We start from the raw sequence: 16,794 nt of genomic DNA, 5'->3' as shown, positions 1-16,794 counted from the left end.
GGGAAGGGTGACACACCAGGTATGGGAAGGGTGACACACCAGGTATGGGAAGGGTGACACCCCAGGTATGGGAAGGGTGACACCCCAGGTATGGGAAGGGTGACACCCCAGGTATGGGAAGGGTGACACCCCAGGTATGGGAAGGGTGACACCCCAGGTATGGGAAGGGTGACACCCCAGGTATGGGAAGGGTGACACCCCAGGTATGGGAAGGGTGACACCCCAGGTATGGGAAGGGTGACACCCCAGGAATGGGAAGGGTGACACCCCAGGTATGGGAAGGGTGACACCCCAGGTATGGGAAGGGTGACACACCAGGTATGGGAAGGGTGACACACCAGGTATGGGAAGGGTGACACACCAGGTATGGGAAGGGTGACACACCAGGCATGGGAAGGGTGACACACCAGGCATGGGAAGGGTGACACACCAGGTATGGGAAGGGTGACACCCCAGGTATGGGAAGGGTGACACCCCAGGTATGGGAAGGGTGACACACCAGGTATGGGAAGGGTGACACACCAGGCATGGGAAGGGTGACACACCAGGTATGGGAAGGGTGACACACCAGGTACGGGAAGGGTGACACACCAGGCATGGGAAGGGTGACACACCAGGCATGGGAAGGGTGACACACCAGGCATGGGAAGGGTGACACACCAGGCATGGGAAGGGTGACACACCAGGTATGGGAAGGGTGACACCCCAGGTATGGGAAGGGTGACACACCAGGTATGGGAAGGGTGACACACCAGGTATGGGAAGGGTGACACACCAGGTATGGGAAGGGTGACACACCAGGTATGGGAAGGGTGACACCCCAGGTATGGGAAGGGTGACACTCCAGGTATGGGAAGGGTGACACACCAGGTATGGGAAGTGTGACACACCAGGCATGGGAAGGGTGACACACCAGGTATGGGAAGGGTGACACACCAGGTATGGGAAGGGTGACACACCAGGTATGGGAAGGGTGACACACCAGGTATGGGAAGGGTGACACACCAGGTATGGGAAGGGTGACACACCAGGTATGGGAAGGGTGACACCCCAGGTATGGGAAGGGTGACACTCCAGGTATGGGAAGGGTGACACACCAGGTATGGGAAGTGTGACACACCAGGCATGGGAAGGGTGACACACCAGGTATGGGAAGGGTGGTATGAGGAAGTATGGAGGGAGGGCCAGGAAGAGCCGTCACGGCACTGGTTGGGCTAGGAGAGTGGCGACACACACCACGTGCCAATATATGCGAGTGATCGTTACGTCATAACGACACCATTTGGCTCTCGCGCTAATATCCACAGAAATATTATAGGTAATAATAGGGGCTGGCCAGGGGTGGGTGGGTGTGTGGGTGTGGTGTGTGTGTGGGGCTGGCCAGGGGTGGGTGGGTGGGTGCTCACCTAGTTGTGCTTCCGGCGGTTGAGCTCTGCTCTTTCGGCCCGCCTCTCAACTGTCAATAACTGTTTCTACTGCTACTACTTTTTTTTTCCACACACACCCAGGAAGCAGCCCGTGACACCTGACTAACTCCCAGGTACCTATTTACTGCTAGGTAACAAGAGTGTGCGTGTGTCTGTGTGTGTCCGTCCTTGACACACACGCAGCCGCGTCCAACAGCCTTGTTGACCAGTCCAGCAACCAGGAGGCCTGGCCGAGAACCGGGCCGCGGGGGACACTAAGGCCCCGAAATCATCTCAAGATAAACTCAAGAATATTGCTATCCTTTCACCGGCCCCCTTCAACACCAGGCAGTGTAGATAGACCCCTTGTCTACCCCGGATAGACATAGTAGAGACATTAAAGGTACTGGAGAGGTGGGGGGAGGGGGTGGGAGGGATGGACCACTAGAGACAAGTGGAGGTAAGGTTCAGGTAACTCCGTCTAGCTGAGTCATGCAGGCGGTCACCATGATCTTCACTACCGCTTGGAAAGGCTGCCTGACCTACATGTGTGTGTGCCACACCTGCTGTTGGAGCAGCATTATATACACACACCTGCTGGCACTCGCACATACCTGCTGGCACCTGCTACACACCTCCACACACCTACTGGCACCCGGTACACACCTCCACACACCTGCTGGCACCCGGTACACACCTCCACACACCTGCTGGCACCCGCTACACACTTTACACTTCCACACACCTGCTGGCACCCGCTACACACCTCCACACACCTGCCTGCACCCGCTACACACCTCCACACACCTGCTGGCACCCGCTACACACTTCACACTTCCACACACCTGCTGGCACCCGCTACACACTTCACACTTCCACACACCTGCTGGCACCCGCTACACACCTCCACACACCTGCCTGCACCCGCTACACACCTCCACACACCTGCCTGCACCCGCTACATACACCCACACACCTGCCTGCACCCGCTACACACCTCCACACACCTGCCTGCACCCGCTACACACCTGCCTGCACCCGCTACACACCTCCACACACCTGCCTGCACCCGCTACACACCTCCACACACCTCCCTGCACCCGCTACACACCTCCACACACCTGCCTGCACCCGCTACACACCTCCACACACCTGCCTGCACCCGCTACACACCTCCACCACACCTGCTGGCACCCGCTACACACCTCCACACACCTGCTGGCACCCGCTACACACCACACACCTGCTGGCACCCGCTACACACCACACACCTGCTGGCACCCGCTACACACCTCCACACACCTGCTGGCACCCGCTACACACCTCCACACACCTGCCTGCACCCGCTACACACCTCCACACACCTGCTGGCACCCGCTACACACCTCCACACACCTGCCTGCACCCGCTACACACCTCCACACACCTGCTGGCACCCGCTACACACCACACACCTGCTGGCACCCGCTACACACCACACACCTGCTGGCACTCGCTACACACCACACACCTACTGGCACCTGCTACACACCTCCACACACCTGCTGGCACCCGCTACACACCACACACCTGCTGGCACCCGCTACACACCACACACCTGCTGGCACCCGCTACACACCACACACCTGCTGGCACCCGCTACACACCACACACCTGCTGGCACCCGCTACACACCTCCACACACCTGCTGGCACCCGCTACACACCTCCACACACCTACTGGCACCCGCTACACACCTCCACACACCTGCTGGCACCCGCTACACACCTCCACACACCTGCTGGCACCCGCTACACACCTCCACACACCTGCTGGCACCCGCTACACACCTCCACACACCTGGCACCCGCTACACACCTCCACACACCTGCTGGCACCCGCTACACACCTCCACACACCTGCCGGCACCCGCTACACACCTCCACACACCTGCTGGCACCCGCTACACACCTCCACACACCTGCTGGCACCCGCTACACACCTCCACACACCTGCCTGCACCCGCTACACACCTCCACACACCTGCTGGCACCCGCTACACACCTCCACACACCTGCCTGCACCCGCTACACACCTCCACACACCTGCTGGCACCCCATGTATATAAACTGAGCTTCACAGAGACAATTACTCTCACAGTTGGTTATGAAATGAAGACTAAGACAGCACAGACAGACACACCGTTGATGGCCAGATGATGGTGATGATGATGATGATGATGATGATGAGAAAGTCCGTAGTAGCTGTGATGAGGATTCGAACCATTGCGGTAGGTGTTCCCATGCCCTGGACGGCTAAACGACGACATGGTCATAAGAATTGTAACCTGGAGTTCACCTGAACACACGAGGGTTTCTTGAGGCTTCCACTGATGGGATTGCAGAGGTGAGAAAATCCTACGGGTCTTCTAGTAGTCTAGAACGTTTGCTTGGTAACACCCCCGGCATAGGTTCGAATCCTGATCATAGCTCCTAGGGATTTTGTCTGGGCTCTACTGGGCTCTATCATATCTACATTATAAACTGTGTATGGAGTCAGCCTCCACCACATCACTGCCTAATGTATTCCACCTGTTAACTACTCCCACACGGAAAAAGTTCCTTCTAACGTCCCTGTGGCTCATGTGGGTACTCAGTCTCCACCTGTGTCCCCTTGTTCGTGTCCCACTCATGTGTAATTACCTTACCTTGAGGTGCTTCCGGGGCTTAGTGTCCCCGCGGCCCGGTCGTCGACCAGGCCTCCTGGTTGCTGGACTGATCAACCAGGCTGTTAGACGCGGCTGCTCGCAGCCTGACGTATGAGTCACAGCCTGGTTGATCAGGTATCCTTTGGAGGTGCTTATCCAGTTCTCTCTTGAACACTGTGAGGGGTCGGCCAGTTATGTCCCTTATGTGTAGTGGAAGCGTGTTGAACAGTCTCGGGCCTCTGATGTTGATAGTTCTCTCTTGAACACTGTGAGGGGTCGGCCAGTTATGTCCCGTATGTGTAGTGGAAGCGTGTTGAACAGTCTCGGGCCTCTGATGTTGATAGTTCTCTCTTGAACACTGTGAGGGGTCGGCCAGTTATGTCCCTTATGTGTAGTGGAAGCGTGTTGAACAGTCTCGGGCCTCTGATGTTGATAGTTCTCTCTTGAACACTGTGAGGGGTCGGCCAGTTATGTCCCTTATGTGTAGTGGAAGCGTGTTGAACAGTCTCGGGCCTCTGATGTTGATAGTTCTCTCTTGAACACTGTGAGGGGTCGGCCAGTTATGTCCCTTATGTGTAGTGGAAGCGTGTTGAACAGTCTCGGGCCTCTGATGTTGATAGTTCTCTCTTGAACACTGTGAGGGGTCGGCCAGTTATGCCCCTTATGTGTAGTGGAAGCGTGTTGAACAGTCTCGGGCCTCTGATGTTGATAGTTCTCTCTTGAACACTGTGAGGGGTCGGCTAGTTATGCCCCTTATGTGTAGTGGAAGCGTGTTGAACAGTCTCGGGCCTCTGATGTTGGTAGTTCTCTCTTGAACACTGTGAGGGGTCGGCCAGTTATATCCCTTATGTGTAGTGGAAGCGTGTTGAACAGTCTCGGGCCTCTGATGTTGATAGTTCTCTCTTGAACACTGTGAGGGGTCGGCTAGTTATGTCCCTTATGTGTAGTGGAAGCGTGTTGAACAGTCTCGGGCCTCTGATGTTGATAGTTCTCTCTTGAACACTGTGGGGGGTCGGCCAGTTATATTCCTTATGTGTAGTGGAAGCTTGTTGAACAGTCTCGGGCCTCTGATGTTGATAGTTCTCTCTTGAACACTGTGAGGGGTCGGCCAGTTATGTCCCTTATGTGTAGTGGAAGCGTGTTGAACAGTCTAGGGCCTCTGATGTTGATAGTTCTCTCTTGAACACTGTGAGGGGTCGGCCAGTTATGTCCCTTATGTGTAGTGGAAGCGTGTTGAACAGTCTCGGACCTCTGATGTTGATAGTTCTCTCTTGAACACTGTGAGGGGTCGGCCAGTTATGTCCCTTATGTGTAGTGGAAGCGTGTTGAACAGTCTCGGGCCTCTGACGTTGATAGTTCTCTCTTGAACACTGTGAGGGGTCGGCCAGTTATGTCCCTTATGTGTAGTGGAAGCGTGTTGAACAGTCTCGGGCCTCTGATGTTGATAGTTCTCTCTTGAACACTGTGAGGGGTCGGCCAGTTATGTCCCTTATGTGTAGTGGAAGCGAGTTGAACAGTCTCGGGCCTCTGATGTTGATAGTTCTCTCTTGAACACTGTGAGGGGTCGGCCAGTTATGTCCCTTATGTGTAGTGGAAGCGTGTTGAACAATCTCGGGCCTCTGATGTTGATAGTTCTCTCTTGAACACTGTGAGGGGTCGGCTAGTTATGTCCCTTATGTGTAGTGGAAGCGTGTTGAACAGTCTCGGGCCTCTGATGTTGATAGTTCTCTCTTGAACACTGTGGGGGGTCGGCCAGTTATATTCCTTATGTGTAGTGGAAGCTTGTTGAACAGTCTCGAGCCTCTGATGTTGATAGTTCTCTCTTGAACACTGTGAGGGGTCGGCCAGTTATGTCCCTTATGTGTAGTGGAAGTGTGTTGAACAGTCTAGGGCCTCTGATGTTGATAGTTCTCTCTTGAACACTGTGAGGGGTCGGCCAGTTATATCCCTTATGTGTAGTGGAAGCGTGTTGAACAGTCTCGGGCCTCTGATGTTGATAGTTCTCTCTTGAACACTGTGAGGGGTCGGCTAGTTATGTCCCTTATGTGTAGTGGAAGCGTGTTGAACAGTCTCGGGCCTCTGATGTTGATAGTTCTCTCTTGAACACTGTGGGGGGTCGGCCAGTTATATTCCTTATGTGTAGTGGAAGCTTGTTGAACAGTCTCGGGCCTCTGATGTTGATAGTTCTCTCTTGAACACTGTGAGGGGTCGGCCAGTTATGTCCCTTATGTGTAGTGGAAGCGTGTTGAACAGTCTAGGGCCTCTGATGTTGATAGTTCTCTCTTGAACACTGTGAGGGGTCGGCCAGTTATGTCCCTTATGTGTAGTGGAAGCGTGTTGAACAGTCTCGGACCTCTGATGTTGATAGTTCTCTCTTGAACACTGTGAGGGGTCGGCCAGTTATGTCCCTTATGTGTAGTGGAAGCGTGTTGAACAGTCTCGGGCCTCTGACGTTGATAGTTCTCTCTTGAACACTGTGAGGGGTCGGCTAGTTATGTCCCTTATGTGTAGTGGAAGCGTGTTGAACAGTCTCGGGCCTCTGATGTTGATAGTTCTCTCTTGAACACTGTGGGGGGTCGGCCAGTTATATTCCTTATGTGTAGTGGAAGCTTGTTGAACAGTCTCGGGCCTCTGATGTTGATAGTTCTCTCTTGAACACTGTGAGGGGTCGGCCAGTTATGTCCCTTATGTGTAGTGGAAGCGTGTTGAACAGTCTCGGGCCTCTGATGTTGATAGTTCTCTCTTGAACACTGTGAGGGGTCGGCCAGTTATGTCCCTTATGTGTAGTGGAAGCGTGTTGAACAGTCTCGGACCTCTGATGTTGATAGTTCTCTCTTGAACACTGTGAGGGGTCGGCCAGTTATGTCCCTTATGTGTAGTGGAAGCGTGTTGAACAGTCTCGGGCCTCTGACGTTGATAGTTCTCTCTTGAACACTGTGAGGGGTCGGCCAGTTATGTCCCTTATGTGTAGTGGAAGCGTGTTGAACAGTCTCGGGCCTCTGATGTTGATAGTTCTCTCTTGAACACTGTGAGGGGTCGGCCAGTTATGTCCCTTATGTGTAGTGGAAGCGTGTTGAACAATCTCGGGCCTCTGATGTTGATAGTTCTCTCTTGAACACTGTGAGGGGTCGGCCAGTTATGTCCCTAATGTGTAGTGGAAGCGTGTTGAACAGTCTCGGGCCTCTGATGTTGATAGTTCTCTCTCAGAGTACCTGTTGCACCTCTGCTCTTCAACTGCTTTTACCTATGTGTAGTTACACTACGCTTGTGGTGTCCCGTCTTCCCAGCACTCTGTCTAATGTAGTTGACTGTTACCATGATATATATATATGTGGTTCAGCTTGTATGTGCCATGATGGAGTCATCATGGAGGGCAAAGTGAGAACCGGAAACACTCCAGTTTGCAGGTTACCAATCGGCGAGTTGAACTTTATAGCGGGGACCCCGCGGGCACTGGAGGTCAGGAAGGGGGGGGGGGGTGTTGGGGGGGAGGTGGTGATTAGGTGATTGGCGGGGAGCAAGAAGACAGACACCTTGTGGCTGGCAGGTACGGCTTGGTGATTAGGTAGGAGCCGAAGCCCTGGGCCAGATTCACGAAGCAGTTACGCAAGCACTTGTGAACCTGGGGCCAGATTCACGAAGCAGTTACGCAAGCACTTGTGAACCTGGGGCCAGATTCACGAAGCAGTTACGCAAGCACTTATGAACCTGAGGCCAGATTCACGAAGCAGTTACGCAAGCACTTACGAACCTGGGGCCTGATTCACGAAGCAGTTACGCAAGCACTTACGAACCTGGGGCCAGATTCACGAAGCAGTTACGCAAGCACTTATGAACCTGAGGCCAGATTCACGAAGCAGTTACGCAAGCACTTATGAACCTGAGGCCTGATTCACGAAGCAGTTACGCAAGCACTTATGAACCTGGGGCCAGATTCACAAGCAGTTACGCAAGCACTTACGAACCTGGGGCCAGATTCACAAGCAGTTACGCAAGCACTTATGAACCTGGGGCCTGATTCACGAAGCAGTTACGCAAGCACTTGCGAACCCGGGGTTGACTATTGTGAGCCGCGGAGAGAGGGCCAACACCCGCCACAGTTCTCAGCTTCCGGCAGTGGACTATAGAGGGGGCTGAGCCTCCAGCAGTGGCTGTTGCAACAAAGGGATGTCAACAGGGGAGTGACGGACCGGAAGTCTGACCTACGGTGTTGCCGGAAGTTGTTAGTGACGTAATGGTACCACCGGTGGCTCTGACGGCTGAGTGGGCAGCGCTCGGGATTCGTAGTACTAAGGTTACGGGTTCGATCCCCGGCGTCAGACATCCCCAAACCATCTAACCAACGCCACTTATCATCTTTAAACGTCCATTCCCAATCCCAACCGTCCTTGGGCTGGACGGTAGAGCGACGGTCTCGTTTCATGCAGGTCGGCGTTCAATCCCCGACCGTCCACACAAGTGATTGGGCACCATTCCTTTCCCCCGTCCCATCCCAAGTCCTTATCCTGACCCCTTCCCCCCCTGGCCCATCCTCCGAATATGGGGAGATAAATGTAACAGCACAAATAAGTGCAATTATGTACTATTCATAGCACGCTGAATGCCCAGCTTTTCATATAAGAGGTACCAGGCGAATAAAACCGACAGACTACCACTATGAAAACAGCCACTACTCCATCGACCGGGATAATTTTTTAGCAAGAGGAGGAGGAGAAGAATGGCTAAAAATGACCAGACTCTACCACCAACTCGGTCAAATGCTAGAGAGGACGCAAACACAGTGGCCTCCTTACCAGAGCCTCAGATATTAACACCAATTAAAGCATCCAGCACTTCCACTAACACGATAACATCATTTATATTTGCCAACATCCAGGGTATAAAAACACGCAAATCCAACAAAGTTCACTTTATAGATGGTCTCCTTCATGAGGCAAATGCAGTGTTTGCAGCCCTAACGGAAATCCACACAAAGGACTACCTTGATGGTGAAATATGGATCTCAGAATACAATCTCTTCAGATGTGATAGGAAACACCGGCTTCAGGGTGGGGTCAGCCTCTACATCAAAGACACACTCATCTGTACTGAGCTGCTAAACACCTCAAATGATATGGTGGAAGTGCTGATAGTCAAAATAGAGATCCTAAATGTAGTTGTTGTCCTTGTATATAAGTCACCGGAGGCAAACCCTCAGCAGTTTAAAGACCAACTAATGAAAATAGAGCACTGCTTGGAAAACCTCACAAATCCAGCTCCGAACATCATCCTGCTTGGGGACTTCAACCTACGGCACCTGAAATGGAAGCACCTGGCTAATACAGTAATATCAGAAAGAATACCAGGAAGTAGCCTAAATGAGCAGGCACATGCAAATGACCTGCTACGGATGTGCGATAGGTTTGCCTTAAACCAGCAAATAGTAGAACCAACTAGGAAGGAGAACACGCTGGACCTCATTTTCACTAATAATGATGAATTGATCAGGAACATAATGATTACAAATACCTGTTACTCAGATCACAACTTAATTGAAGTTCTGACAACCATGGGGAATGGACCTTCAAAACCAGTCCAGATTCCCGGTGGAGGAGATTTCAGCAAATTTAACTTCAATAATAAACAGATAAACTGGGAGCAAATAAACCAGGACTTCACAGAAATAAACTGGGAAGAACAGCTAGAAAATGCAAACCTGAACCAGTGCCTGGAAAAAATAAGCTCAGTAGCACTAGAAATATGTTCAAACCGCATACCCCTAAGAAAAAAGAGAAAGAGATGCAGATTGGAACGGGAACGTCGTTCCCTATATAGGCGAAGAAAACGAATCGCGGAACAACTTGAGTCGCACCCTATCTCAAGAACGGCGAAGAAGGTTAGATAGAGAAATAGAAACAATTGAACTCAAGCTACAAGAATCATGCAAAACCCAGGAGAGGCAAAGAGAGCAAAAGGCCATCAGTGAAATAGAGAGAAATCCGAAAAAAATTTTCTCCTATGCAAAATCAAGATCAAAAACCACATCTAGTATCGGGCCCCTGCGAAAGGGAGATGGAACTTTCACCGATGACAACAAAGAAATGAGCGAGTTACTGAGGAAACGGTACGGCTCTGTTTTCAGCGAACCATTAAACACACTAAAGATTGATAACCCAAATGAATTTTTCATGGATATGATACCATCAAATCATATATCAGACGTCGTCCTATCCCCACTAGATTTTGAAGAAGCCATAAACAGTATGCCTATGCACTCTGCACCAGGCCCGGATTCTTGGAACTCCATATTCATCAAGAACTGTAAAAAACCACTATCGCAGGCCCTTCACATTCTGTGGAGACAAAGCCTAGATACTGGCGTTATTCCTGACATACTAAAAACAGCAGAGATAGCACCACTTCATAAAGGAGGAAATAAGGCAGAGGCAAAAAATTACAGACCGATAGCACTAACATCGCACATCATAAAAATTTTTGAGAGAGTGCTAAGAAGTAAGATCACAAAATACATGGAATCACAGCATCTCCATAACCCCGGACAACATGGTTTCAGAACAGGGCGCTCTTGCCTGTCGCAGTTGCTGGACCACTATGATATGGCATTAGATGCTATGGAAGACAAACAAAACGCTGATGTAATTTACACAGATTTCGCAAAAGCTTTTGATAAATGTGACCATGGTGTTATTGCACATAAAATGCGTTCAAAAGGAATTACCGGGAAAATAGGCAGATGGATCTACAATTTCCTGACTGACAGAACCCAATGTGTAATAGTAAACAAAATAAAATCCAGCCCATCAACCGTGAAGAGCTCAGTCCCCCAGGGTACTGTGCTTGCTCCAGTACTTTTTCTCATCCTCATATCGGACATAGACAAGAACACAACCTATAGCACTGTATCATCCTTTGCAGATGACACTAGGATTTTCATGAGTTGGCAACATAGAGGACACGGCAAACCTCCAGTCAGATGTAGATCAGGTCTTTCTATGGGCTACAGAAAATAATATGGTGTTTAACGAGGATAAGTTCCAGCTCATGCGCTACGGAAAAATTGAAAATATAAAAACGGAAACCACGTACAAAACTCAGGCAAATCATAACATAGAACGAAAAGGCAATGTAAAGGATCTGGGTATACTCATGTCGGAAGACCTTACCTTTAAAGAACACAATAAAGTAGCCGTCACAACTGCAAGAAAAATGACAGGTTGGATAACAAGAACTTTTCACACTAGAGATGCTATACCGATGATACTTTTCAAAACGCTTGCGTTCTCTAGAGTGGAGTACTGCTGCACAATGACAGCCCCTTTCAAAGCTAGAGAAATTGCTGACCTGGAGAGCGTGCAGAGATCCTTTACTGCTAGAATCCACTCAGTAAAACATCTAAATTACTGGGACCGACTAAAGAGCCTAAATCTGTACTCCCTTGAGCGCAGGCGGGAGAGATACATAATAATTTACATGTGGAAAATAATTGAGGGGCTGGTCCCAAACCTGCACACAGAAATAACATCACATGAGACCAGAAGACATGGGAGGATGTGCAGAATACCCCCGTTGAAAAGCAGAGGTGCAACAGGTACTCTGAGAGAGAACTCTATCAACATCAGAGGCCCGAGACTGTTCATCACGCTTCCACTACACATAAGGGATATAACTGGCCGACCCCTCACAGTGTTCAAGACAGAACTATCAACATCAGAGGCCCGAGACTGTTCAACACGCTTCCACTACACATAAGGGACATAACTGGCCGACCCCTCACAGTGTTCAAGAGAGAACTATCAACATCAGAGGCCCGAGACTGTTCAACACGCTTCCACTACACATAAGGGACATAACTGGCCGACCCCTCACAGTGTTCAAGAGAGAACTATCAACATCAGAGGCCCGAGACTGTTCAACACGCTTCCACTACACATAAGGGACATAACTGGCCGACCCCTCACAGTGTTCAAGAGAGAACTATCAACATCAGAGGCCCGAGACTGTTCAACACGCTTCCACTACACATAAGGGACATAACTGGCCGACCCCTCACAGTGTTCAAGAGAGAACTATCAACATCAGAGGCCCGAGACTGTTCAACACGCTTCCACTACACATAAGGGGCATAACTGGCAAACCCCAGTTATCTGGGGTTTATAACTGGCCGCGGGGCTCAGCGTCCCCGCGGCCTGGTCGTCGACTAGGCCTCCTGGATCCTAGACTGGTCAACCAGGCTGTTGGACGCGGCTGCTCGCAGCCTGACATATGAGTCACAGCCTGGTTGATCAGTTATCCTTTGGAGGTGTTTATCAAGTTCTCTCTTGAACACTGGCTTGGTGCTTTTTCCTCATAGCTCCATGGGGATGTGTAACAAAAAGGAGGCGTGGTCGAGGACCGGGCCGCGGGGACGCTAAGCCCCGAAATCATCTCAAGATAACCTAAAGATAACCTGTGCTTGCCTTGCCCGCCTCTGTTTTGGGGTGGAGTGTGTTTTTTATCCTAACTTTCTCGTTTCTTCCTCAGTCTTGCTCATATCTTTCTCATTTATGCCCTCCATTTTTCTCAGTTTTCTTGTCGTTTATTCTTGTGTTAATATATATTTTTTCCCCCTTGCAGGTACGAGTGGGTGTAGGTGTGTGTGTGTGTGTGTACCACATGCTGGGTGGTGTCTGCTGGCCTGGTGAGTGTCTGCTGGCCTGGTGAGTGTCTGCTGGCCTGGTGAGTGTCTGCTGGCCTGGTGAGTGTCTGCTGGCCTGGTGAGTGTCTGCTGGCCTGGTGAGTGTCTGCTGGCCTGGTGAGTGTCTGCTGGCCTGGTGAGTGTCTGCTGGCTGCTGGCCTGGTGAGTGTCTGCTGGTTCCTCGACTGGTTATAAGATAAGGGTTATCCAGGTTATCTATCTTAGAACTGGATAAGTGGTTATCCAGTTCCCTCGTTAACTCAGCTCTGGTAGTTGTGTCCCCCCGTGATCAAGTCGTCAATCAGGAGACCTGATTGGTACATAGGCAGCGGAGGCCTATCTTAAGGGTATGCAGAATCTCTTATGGTCACGGGTAATGCCCATCAGATAATTGGATCAGTTATATGCCCATCAGGTTATTAAGGCTGTGTTTACTTGTAGACTAGCGAACTGAAAGATATGGTGGGGGGGGGGGGGTAAAATAATGCCAGTGAAGGGTAGAGGTGCCATTAGGCACAATCAGAGAACACTGTGGAGATCACAGAACACAATCAGAGAACACTGTGGAGATCACAGAACACAATCAGAGAACACTGTGGAGATCACAGAACACAATCAGAGAACACTGTGGAGATCACAGAACACAATCAGAGAACACTGTGGAGATCACAGAACACAATCAGAGAACACTGTGGAGATCACAGAACACAATCAGAGAACACTGTGGAGATCACAGAACACAGAGAACACTGTGGAGATCACAGAACACAGAGAACACTGTGGAGATCAGAGAACACTGTGGAGATCAGAGAACACAATCAAGTGTCCTCTCATCAAATATCAGAAATATAACAGGAACAAAAGCGGAAGTGTTTACGGAACAATTAGTCAAGTTCCTGCATGAAGTGCCGGACCCACCAAGCTGTGGTGGGTATGTGGGCCTGCGGGCCGCTCCAAGCAACAGCCTGGTGGACCAAACTCTCACAATTCAAGCCTGGCCTCGGGCCGGGCTTGGGCAGTAGAAGAACTCCCAGAACCCCATCAAGCAGGTATATGTGGGCCTGCGGGCCGCTCCAAGCAACAGCCTGGTGGACCAAACTCTCACAAGTCAAGCCTGGCCTCGGGCCGGGCTTGGGCAGTAGAAGAACTCCCAGAACCCCATCAAGCAGGTATATGTGGGCCTGCGGGCCGCTCCAAGCAACAGCCTGGTGGACCAAACTCTCACAAGACAAGCCTGGCCTCGGGCCGGGCTTGGGCAGTAGAAGAACTCCCAGAACCCCATCAAGCAGGTATATGTGGGCCTGCGGGCCGCTCCAAGCAACAGCCTGGTGGACCAAACTCTCACAAGTCAAGCCTGGCCTCGGGCCGGGCTTGGGCAGTAGAAGAACTCCCAGAACCCCATCAAGCAGGTATATGTGGGCCTGCGGGCCGCTCCAAGCAACAGCCTGGTGGACCAAACTCTCACAAGTCAAGCCTGGCCTCGGGCCGGGCTTGGGCAGTAGAAGAACTCCCAGAACCCCATCAAGCAGGTATATGTGGGCCTGCGGGCCGCTCCAAGCAACAGCCTGGTGGACCAAGCTCTCACAAGTCAAGCCTGGCCTCGGGCCGGGCTTGGGCAGTAGAAGAACTCCCAGAACCCCATCAAGCAGGTATATGTGGGCCTGCGGGCCGCTCCAAGCAACAGCCTGGTGGACCAAACTCTCACAAGTCAAGCCTGGCCTCGGGCCGGGCTTGGGCAGTAGAAGAACTCCCAGAACCCCATCAAGCAGGTATATGTGGGCCTGCGGGCCGCTCCAAGCAACAGCCTGGTGGACCAAACTCTCACAAGTCAAGCCTGGCCTCGGGCCGGGCTTGGGCAGTAGAAGAACTCCCAGAACCCCATCAAGCAGGTATATGTGGGCCTGCGGGCCGCTCCCCAGAGGACTATCAGCGCTGTATCTGAGGCCCCAATACTGTCCGAGTCTCTCAAAGAGTACCAGTTACCTGCTACCTGGCTGTCTGATAGGGTTTTCCTGGAATTGAACTGGAATTGATTCTGAGAGTTCCGCTACTTACTCCCCGAACCCGGCTTGAGTCCAGGCTTGCCTTAGTGATAACTTGGTCCACCAGGCTGTTGCTTGGAGCGGGCCGCAGTCCCACACACATATCCACTACAGCCTGGTTGGTCCGGCATTTCTTGGGGTAGTTTCCGGTGTTCCCACTCCTTTGTTACAGTAAACACGAAATCATAACAGATCTCATATATATACAGGAGTTTGCCAAAATAAACAAATGTTTTTGGGTAAACAGTTTACTCCAAAAAAAGGAAAAAAAAGAATAATTAAAAAAAGTGGGGGGGGGGGCTTGTAGATCAATAATAGAACTTATTAATACACTTTTATTGCTCTCTTGGTAGAATACTGTCGCGCACTAACAGCCCCATTCACAGTTGGAGAAGTTGCTGATCTGAAGATCATTTCGAGCAGCCTCGTCCAACAGCCTGGTTGACCAGTCCAGCAACCCAGGAGGTCTGGTCAAGGACCGGGCCGCTGAGACGTTGAGCCCTGAAACCATCGCAAGGTAACTGCCCGAAGCAATTGCATACAGCATTTAAAATATTGTGACCACTTAAGGTAAGGGAGAGGTCTAAGCCTTCTAACCAGGGCCACAAGACCTTAAGGGCCTGTCCTAAACAAGTCTTAGGTGAAACAACTGACAATCAGCCAACTTAGGGCAGTTTGGTAAATCAGGGCAGCACTGGCTCTCAGAACTCCTACAACATATGTCGACCCAAGAAACGCATGGATCTGTTTCCTTTATTAGCGACGACATGATGAAAGACTTCACAGTCTTTGATTCATGGTCAGAGGTGGGCGAAGGCTCAGTCTTTAAGCACCAGGCTTCAGACGGCACTGGAAGCCTCTTAACGAGCCAGGAACCAGCGGTCTTACCACCCCACATAACCACCCAAGGAACGACCGCTAATGATATGAAGACGACGCCGAAGATCGTGATAACACGACCTAACTCCGTCCACTTGTTGTAGTACACCTTGAGCAGCGTCTCCTGCAAGTGGGCAACCCGCTGCCTGTAGAGGGTCAGGCGCCACACCGACCCGACGACGGGTAGGCGGCTCCACACGCCGCGGCCGTCGAGCGTCGTCAAATGCGCGGGAATCCATTTTCCGACTACCGGCAGGTTGGCCAGCCTGCTCCACGCCACACTACTCTCCGCCCAGTCGTTGGGGGTCATTTCTACCGTCAGCTTGGTCACCAGGTACTTGTTAATGACTGGTAGGTGATCCAGCAACCTGACTGTTGTGGGTGGTGAGCAGGCTTTGCGCAGGTCCTCGCGCAGGGTCTGCTCCAGGCGGTAGTATGATGCTGCAGATGAACTCGGTGTAGAGACCAGTCACCAGGCCGGCCAACAGGGTTGCCACACCCATCACCAGGCTGGTCGGCAGGGCTGCCACACCCATCACCTGTCTTGTCAGCAGGGCTGCCACACCCATCACCTGTCTGGCCAGCAGGGCTGCCACACCTTTCACCAGGCTGGTCGGCAGGGCTGCCACACCCATCACCTGTCTGGCCGGCAGGGCTGCCACACCCATCACCTGTCTGGCCAGCAGGGCTGCCACACCCTTCACCAGTCTGACACGCAGGCAGGTGTGAAACCTGTGCCCGACACTGCTGTCCATGGCCGAGGTCACACCAGGCGGCTCCGGAGCCTGGTCCAGGGTCACACCGTGAGCCTGGTCTGAGATCACATCAGACTGCTCTAGAGCCCAGTACCAGGTCATACCAGTAGCCTGATCCGGGGTCAGACCGTGAGCCTGGTCTGAGGTCACACCCGGCGACTCTGGAGTCTGGTCAGAGGTCACACCAGACTGCTCTAGAGCCCGGTACCAGGTCATACCAGACTGCTCTAGAGCCCGGTACCAGGTCATACCAGACTGCTCTAGAGCCCGGTACCAGGTCATACCAGTAGCCTGATCCGGGGTCAGACCGCGAGCCTGGTCTGGAGTCTGGTCAGAGGTCACACCAGACTGC

The 16,794-nt window shown here is 51.9% G+C and overlaps 1 protein-coding gene across 2 annotated transcripts in view; it reads right to left on the bottom strand.

Annotated features, from left to right (window-relative positions):
* The window catches only part of LOC123760270 (uncharacterized), a 743,064-nt gene that overhangs the window by 198,670 nt on the left and 527,600 nt on the right, over positions 1-16,794 (bottom strand). The gene's annotated exons all lie outside the window — the stretch shown is intronic.

The sequence above is a fragment of the Procambarus clarkii genome, chromosome 39 (assembly GCF_040958095.1).
Source record: "Procambarus clarkii isolate CNS0578487 chromosome 39, FALCON_Pclarkii_2.0, whole genome shotgun sequence".
NCBI lineage: Eukaryota > Metazoa > Arthropoda > Malacostraca > Decapoda > Cambaridae > Procambarus > Procambarus clarkii.
This window is presented reverse-complemented; position numbering and strand designations above follow the sequence as displayed.